The 8,481-nt window shown below is 54.1% G+C and overlaps 1 protein-coding gene across 1 annotated transcript in view; it reads left to right on the top strand.

Annotated features, from left to right (window-relative positions):
• The first annotated feature begins 3,798 nt into the window (after window positions 1-3,798).
• Prim2 (DNA primase subunit 2) overlaps window positions 3,799-8,481 on the top strand; it is a 120,679-nt gene continuing 115,996 nt past the window's right edge. Inside the window, exon 1 of the mRNA XM_070017248.1 lies at window positions 3,799-3,914. The gene's annotated coding sequence lies outside the window, so the exon portion shown is untranslated. The remainder of the gene's footprint in view (window positions 3,915-8,481) is intronic.

The raw sequence follows: 8,481 nt of genomic DNA, 5'->3' as shown, positions 1-8,481 counted from the left end.
TTCGGCGCTTGCGCGAGGTCTGCGCCGGGCTCGCTCTGCGCACGCGCGCCTCCCTGCCCTGTCAAGCCCCGCCCCGCCGGGGGTCACGCCCCCTCTAAACCACGCCCTCCAAAGCCACGCCCCCGTCGGGAACTTAAAGCGCGCGGTCTCCGGCGTCCCCGCGGTTCGCACTTGCCGCCCGCCCGCGTGCGCGTCGCGGCCAGCGACGTCCGCCGCCGCCTCCGGGAGACAGCGCCCGGGTCCGAGGGGGCTCCCTTCCCGCGGAGCTCCCGTCCCCGGCGTGCTGGGCTCGAGCGGGGCGGCGCGGACGCCGGGAGGCAGAGCCCCGCGGAGGCCGACGGGCGGCGTCGGGTCCGCAGCCGCGTCCGCGCCACGGCCCGCGCGGGGCGAGACCGACGCCCGCGGCGCACGGGGTGAGTAAGCGCGTGCCGGGGCGACGCGGCGCCGGCCCCGACGGCGGGCCCGACCGGGGCGGCCGCGGGTCCTGCCCTCCGCCCGCCCTCCTTCCCCTCCGCGCTTGCCTCCCCCGTCCCGCCGCCCTCCTCCCCGCGTCCCCGCGTGCCGCCCGCCCTCCTCCCCGCGTGCCGCCCGCCGTCCTCCCCGCGTCCCCGCGTGCCGCCCGCCCTCCTCCCCGCGTGCCGCCCGCCCTCCTCCCCGCGTGCCGCCCGCCCTCCTCCCCGCGTGCCGTCCGCCCTCCTCCTCGCGTGCCGTCCGCCCTCCTCCCCGCGTGCCGTCCGCCCTCCTCCCCGCGTGCCGTCCGCCCTCCTCCCCGCGTGCCGTCCGCCCTCCTCCCCGCGTGCCGTCCGCCCTCCTCCTCGCGTGCCGTCCGCCGGGCCCCGGCCCAGGCCGGAGCCCCGCGCCCTCGGCCCTCGCTCCGTTCTGCCGGCCGCTCGGACGGGCCTGGCACCGGGAGCACGGCGGGCGGAGCGGCCTCTGCAGGGCGGCCGGGAGGCCGGGACGCAGCTGGCGCGCGCCGGAGGAGGGCCGACACCGTCCCCAGCGTTCCCCGCTCGAGGCCCGCGCCCCCACTGCGCCAGGGCTCCTGCCCTGACCGCTTGGAGCCACGCCGCTCCGCCCCCCGCCTGCGGAGTGGTCGCGGGAGCCACTGACCCCCAGCGGCCCCGAGTTGGAGTCGAGGGTCCCGGGCCCAGCTGCCCCGAGTTGGAGTCCAGGGTCCCGGGCCCAGCGGCCCCGAGTTGGAGTCGAGGGTCCCGGGCCCAGCTGCCCCGAGTTGGAGTCCAGGGTCCCGGGCCCAGCGGCCCCGAGTTGGAGTCGAGGGTCCCGGGCCCAGCTGCCCCGAGTTGGAGTCCAGGGGCCCGGGCCCAGCTGCCCCGAGTTGGAGTCCAGGGTCCCGGGCCCAGCGGCCCCGAGTTGGAGTCCAGGGTCCCGGGCCCAGCGGCCCCGAGTTGGAGTCGAGGGTCCCGGGCCCAGCTGCCCCGAGTTGGAGTCCAGGGGCCCGGGCCCAGCGGCCCCGAGTTGGAGTCCAGGGGCCCGGGACGGCTGCCCCGAGTTGGAGTCCAGGGTCCCGGGCCCAGCGGCCCCGAGTTGGAGTCGAGGGTCCCGGGCCCAGCTGCCCCGAGTTGGAGTCCAGGGGCCCGGGACGGCTGCCCCGAGTTGGAGTCCAGGGGCCCGGGACGGCTGCCCCGAGTTGGAGTCCAGGGGCCCGGGCCCAGCTGCCCCGAGTTGGAGTCCAGGGGCCCGGGCCCAGCTGCCCCGAGTTGGAGTCCAGGGGCCCGGGACGGCTGCCCCGAGGTTGGGTGCTCGTCTTTGTTTTCTTGTGTACCAGCGCTTGAACTCAGAGCAGGACGCAGATGCTTTTGCTCAAGGCAAAAGCAGGGCGGAGGAGAGTGGGGGGCGGGGCCGGGGAGGTAGGCGGGGCGGAGAGTGGGGGCGGGGCGGAGGAGAGTGGGGGCGGGGCCTGGGAGGTAGGCGGGGCCGAGGAGAGTGGGGGCGGGGCCGAGGAGAGTGGGGGCGGGGCCGAGGAGAGTGGGGGCGGGGCCGAGGAGAGTGGGGGCGGGGCCGGGGAGGTAGGCGGGGCGGAGGAGAGTGGGGGCGGGGCCGAGGAGAGTGGGGGCGGGGCCGGGGGAGGTAGGCGGGGCCGAGGTGTGGGAAGCTGTGCAGATGAGTTCAAGCCCGATGAACACAAAACGAAAAGGCAGGACAACATAAGTACTGGGGTGTGGGTGTGTCGGTTGTGGGGCCTGAACTCTGGGCCTGGGCGCTGTCCCTCAGCTCAAGGCTGGCACTCTACCTCTTGAGCCACAGCACCACTTGCAGCTTTCTGTTAAGGTGGTGCTGAGGAATCGAACCCAGGGCCTCATGCTTGTGAGGCGAGCTCTCTACCGCTGAGCCACCTTCCCAGCCCCCTCTACAATTTTTTTTGGGGAGGTCCAGTCTTGGGGCCTGAACTCTGGGCCTGGGCGCTGTCCCTCAGCTCTTCAGCTCAAGGCTAGCGCTCTACCACTTGAGCCACAACACCACTTCCGGCTTTTTTCTTTTTGCTTATGTGGTGCTGAGGAATCGAACCCAGGGTCTCAGGCATGCAAGGCAAGCGCTCTACCACTGAGCCACCTTCCCAGCCCTACAATGTTTTGAATTGTACAAAAGCGGTTTTGATTGAACTTTCAGCGAATCCTCACGGCTGTGGCCAGGGCGTGCGTGTGCCCAAGCTTCCTGCCAACTGCTCTGCCACCCCTTGGTTCCCTCCTGACAAAACAGGACTCCGCTTCTGGTACACAGTGTAGTTAAACTGTAGATTCCTTCTGTAGGAGTTACACCACGAAAACAAATATTCTCCTGAAGATAGTTCAGTCATATTTGTGTGTGTGTCTCTACAGTTCCTTACCTGGAAAACTTTAGAACTCTCAACCACATTTAAATATTGTGCCGGGCGCCAGTGGCTCATGCTTGTAATCCTAGCTACTCAGGAGGCTGAGATCTGAGGATCGCAGTTCAAAGCCAGCCAAGGCAGGAAAGTCTGTGAGCCTCTTATCTCCATTAAACCTAGAAAAGCGGAAATGGCACTGTGGCTCAAGCAGTAGAACACTTGCCTTGAGCTATAGAGCACAGGGACAGCTCCCAGGCCCAGAGTTCACACAACCAATAAAACAAAAATACTGTTTCAAAGAATGGTTACTTCTTAGAAGGGTGATGCTATAAACAGTAGCCATTTGGATACCATTTCTGGTAACCAACCAAAATGGGCAGAGGTATGAAAAGTTCAGGGTGGCCTCACGAGTCTATGGTCTCTGCTGTAGTGTGGGCTGGAAAGCCCTCGTGAAGGCCATGTGGCCACGTGTTATGGGGCGAAGCAGAAGGAACACTGTGAGGATGGGGCCTGGTGGGAGGGTCTCTGGATCACTAGAAAAGGCATTGTGGAACCCCTAGCCTCATTTCCCTCCCTTTTTCATTCCGACTTGACGCATGAGCTTCCCCGCTGCGCGCTCTCAAGGATGTACTGCCTTCTACCATGGTTTTCTAGGGCACTAGAGCCAACCAGTCATGTATTCAGATCTCTAAGGCTGAGCCAAAGTAACCTTTCTCCTTACAAATGAAGAGTCGGGTTTTGTTAGAGATAGAAAGAAAGCTAAGTCTCCAAAGCTGTTTTTTCCAAATAATTTTGCTCCTCCCAGAATAATAATTCTGCAGCTCTTCCAGCAGACTTTCCTCAGTCTGATCAGAACCTCTAACTACTTTGTCCATGAAAATGTAGAAATAACAACGTTTGGATAACTGTGCTCAAGACTTAATTAGTCTCCTATCTCTCCCTGAATTCACAGGCTGCGTTAAAAGGACGCAGATTGAGGCAGAGAATAAAGGCGCCTCCAAAGGACTGCCGCTGAGCTACCACGTACAGTCAAAAGCACCCAGTACCAGCCAAGCTGATCCATTAGTCCACGCAGAGCAGAGAGAAGGTAGGATGTGCGCCGATCATAAAATCACAACCAGACACAACATTACTGCTTTTTGAGTTGGGGTGTTACACAACATTTAAGAGTTAAAACAAGTTGTGTTAGCAGCAGGACATGGAACAAAACTCCATACACAGGCTGCTAATTCTAAGGGAGCCCTCATATTTGAAGGGAGATGGGCAGGGCTTGCTCATAATGTTTTCATGAATAAGGAGTGCTGGGCTTCAGAGAAAGAAAGTTCAGGAAAGTGCTTCCAACATACTGTTACAATTCTGGTTGTAATTGGATAAACATTACAGATTATTTGGGGGTGAATTGTCATCTGTATCCTGTCTGATTGTTCAGAAAAATAGAACTGAATTATTTACTGATGTTTTGTGTGTGGAAGGGTGTATGCACTTTTCTGAAGCCCTAAATTTTACTATTTACACTAAGGGAAGGGTGCCCATACTGGCATACTGTTGAGATTTAAAATGACTTGTGTTAAAAACGAAGTCCTCAAATAAATCTTGATGTCCCCCCAAAAAGGTAAGTATGATTTCTGATTTTTTTCCTATTTTGATTTTGCAAGTCGATGGCTTGTTTGAGTATAGGTGGAGATACTTCCTCTAAAGCCTTTATTAAAGCCAGTTGCACTGCGTCGGTGTTGCTGAATTTTGACAAGGCTTTTAGAGTAGATTAAGTGGTTCGGTCTCAGTCTTGTTTATACTGATGGATTTATATTGATTGGTTGCATATGTTGAGCCATCGTATTGGTAGTATGAAACCAACTTAAGCACAGTACGTAATGTGATTTTGGTTCATGAGGATTTCACCTACTTTGTGTCTGTTTCATGGGCAGGATTGGTGTTGAGCTTTGCTGTGTCGGTTGGGTATTGGATATACAGTAAAATTGACTAGGGAATGAGTTTGGTACTGTTGCCTGTTTTTTTTTTTTTTTTAATATTTCATTGTGTAGTTTGAGAAGAATTACTGTATGGTCTTCGAAAGACTGTGAATCTCTACATATGATGTTGGTATATGTGGAGGGGAAGGGAAAAAACAAATCGTTAAAACAGGGATACAGGAGGACCCATTGCAACAATGATGTACAAGTCGTTATGTCGAAAAACAAACTTTACAACTTTGGTGGGGGGGGGACGGGACGGGACAGGGGGTGGGGAAGGATACGAAGGGATGGGAAGGGGAAACAAAGGAGAAGGCTACAATGCTTGATAAGAAATGTACTCATTATCTTGCCCATGTAATTGTAACGCCTCTGTACAGTATTTTCACAATAAAATAAAAGACTGAATCTATCTGGCTCCAAGTTTTACATGAAAATCTCATAATTACTGCTTCAATTTAATTTCTTGTATGGCCCTATGTTTCTATGATTTAAATCAGCGTTTTATGGCAAAGTTTTCTATGCATCCCAAGATTGTGACTGTTTGTATCTAATGAGGGCTGGGGCTGGGCTTGGTTTTCCAGCTTGCTTTGACATGCGCCAGATTACCATTAGTGAATTTTGGGATTTCTCTTGGTGAGCGCCGGGGTGTATATACTGAATTTTGTGGCTAATCTTGACTTGAGCGATTTTGAACCAACTGGTCTACATCATACTAAGACGGCTGTGGTTACAAATGACCACATCTCGAGCTGTACCTCAGATACAGCTTGGCCTGCTGCTATCCTAGTGTACACCATGAGCTAGTGGGTACCAACTCCCAGCGTTTCAGTGTAAACCCTGACCCATGCTAACCAAGTAGCATTGTACACCACACGTTCATCACATAGGGCTGCTGCCGTCAAATTCAATATACATACACACACATGCATTCTACTAAGGTAAGTACTGACACACTTTCTACTAAGGTAAGTACTGACATTGTGTACTACATGCTTGGCAAATGTGGCTGTTGCCTAATTATACCAACCTCTATATACTCTTTCATACATGATCAAACATGCATTCTATAAATGTGAGTACTGCTTTACATTGTATTAAGGTAAGTCCGGATATCACAGTCTAGGAAGACCATCTAACAATTGTAAATGCAACTGTGCTGATGGTTAATGACAGTCATATTGACATCATTCCATCGTTAATTTTGCCTATGGTATTCAAACATCAAATCTATATCATTTAAATTCCAGCAGTGACAAGTGTGTGATAAACTATGAAGCCGTGTACACGGAATACTTGTATTTAAAACATCAGTGCTGTAACTGGAAAGTGCTCGTGGATAGGCAATGTACACCACGCAGTCAGAAATTGCTGGCTTTGGCTCCCTGGCTCCTGTGGCTACTGCCTGACCACATACCATTCTGTGCCTTAATGGTGGCTACTGCCAACCAACGTGCTATTGTGTGCCTTCATGTTGGCTAATGTGGCTCCTGCCCACCAACATGTCATTCCATGCCATCGTGTTGGCTACTGGGGCTACTGCCTGCCGACCTGCTATTCCTCCCCTGAATTCCACTACTGGGGCTACTGCCCAAAATGTGTCATTCTGTGCCTTTACTGTTGGCTACTGTGGCTACTGCCTGCCGACCTGCTATTCCTCACCATGATGTCAGCGATCGTGGCTCCTGCCTGCCGATGTTTGTTGTGTGCCTTAATGTTGGTAATATGGCTACTGCCTGCCAACGTGCCATTATGTTGGTAATATGGCTACTGCCTGCCAACATGCCATTGTGTGCCTTAATGTTGGTAATATGGCTACTGCCAACCAACGTGCTATTGTGTGCCCAGTATTGGTAATATGGCTACTGCCCACCAAGGTACCATTTAGTGCCTTAATGTTGGTAATATGGCTACTGCCTGCCAATGTGCCATTGTGTGCCTTAATGTTGGTATTGTGGCTACTGCCCGCCAACGTGCCATTGTGTGTCTTAATGTTGGTATTGTGGCTACTGCCCGCCAATGTGCCATTGTGTGTCTTAATGTTGGTAATATGGCTACTGCCTGCCAACGTACCATTGTGTGCCTTAATGTTGGTAATATGGCTACTGCCTGCCAACATGCCATTGTGTGCCTTAATGTTGGTAATATGGCTACTGCCCACCAACATGCCATTGTGTGCCTTAATGTTGGTAATATGGCTACTGCCTGCCAACGTACCATTGTGTGCCTTAATGTTGGTAATATGGCTACTGCCCGCCAACGTGCCATTGTGTGCCTTAATGTTGGTATTATGGCTACTGCCCGCCAACGTGCCATTGTGTGTCCAGTGTTGGTATTGTGGCTACTGCCCACCAACGTGCCATTGTGTGCCTTAATGTTGGTATTGTCGCTACTGCCCGCCAACGTGCCATTGTGTGCCTTAATGTTGGTTTTGTGGTTACTGCCTGCCAATGTGCCATTGTGTGCCCAGTGTTGGTAATATGGCTACTGCCTGCCAACGTGCCATTTTGTGCCCAGTGTTGGTATTGGGGCTACTGCCTGCCAACGTGCCATTGTGTGCCCAGTGTTGGTAATATGGCTACTGCCTGCCAATGTGCCATTGTGTGCCTTAATGTTGGTAATATGGCTACTGCCTGCCAATGTGCCATTGTGTGCCTTAATGTTGGTATTGTGGCTACTGCCCACCAAGGTGCCATTTTGTGCCCAGTGTTGGTAATATGGCTACTGCCCACCAACATGCCATTGTGTGCCCAGTATTGGTAATATGGCTACTGCCCACCAAGGTACCATTGTGTGCCTTAATGTTGGTAATATGGCTACTGCCCGCCAACGTGCCATTGTGTGTCCAGTGTTGGTAATGTGGCTACTGCCAACCAACGTGCCATTGTGTGCCTTAATGTTGGTATTGGGGCTACTGCCTGTCAACGTGCCATTGTGTGCCCAGTGTTGGTAATATGGCTACTGCCCGCCAACGTGCCATTGTGTGTCTTAATGTTGGTATTGGGGCTACTGCCTGCCAACGTGCCATTGTGTGCCCAGTGTTGGTATTATGGCTACTGCCTGCCAACGTGCCATTGTGTGCCTTGATGTTGGTATTGGGGCTACTGCCCACCAACATAATATTGTGTGCCTTAATGTTGGTAATATGGCTACTGCCTGCCAATGTGCTATTGTGTGTCCAGTGTTGGTATTGGGGCTACTGTCCACCAACATGCCATTGTGTGCCTTAATGTTGGTAATATGGCTACTGCCTGCCAACGTGCCATTGTGTGCCTTAATGTTGGTAATATGGCTACTGCCTGCCAATGTGCCATTGTGTGCCTTAATGTTGGTAATATGGCTACTGCCTGCCAATGTGCCATTGTGTGCCTTAATGTTGATATTGTGGCTACTGCCCACCAACGTGCCATTGTGTGCCTAGTGTTGGTATTGTGGCTACTGCCCGCCAACATTCTATTGTGTGCCCAGTGTTGGTAATATGGCTACTGCCCACCAACATGCCATTTTGTGCTTTAATGTTGGTATTGTGGCTACTGCCTGCCAACGTGCCATTGTGTGCCTTAATGTTGGTATTATAGCTACAGCCCACCAACGTGCCAATTTGTGCTTTAATGTTGGTATTGTGGCTACTGCCCACCAACATGCCATTGTGTGCCCAGTATTGGTAATATGGCTACTGCCCAC

The sequence above is a fragment of the Dipodomys merriami genome, unplaced genomic scaffold, assembly GCF_024711535.1.
Source record: "Dipodomys merriami isolate MVZ:Mamm:240054 unplaced genomic scaffold, mDipMer1.0.p SCAF_122, whole genome shotgun sequence".
In the NCBI taxonomy this organism is placed as follows: Eukaryota; Metazoa; Chordata; class Mammalia; order Rodentia; family Heteromyidae; genus Dipodomys; species Dipodomys merriami.
This window is presented reverse-complemented; position numbering and strand designations above follow the sequence as displayed.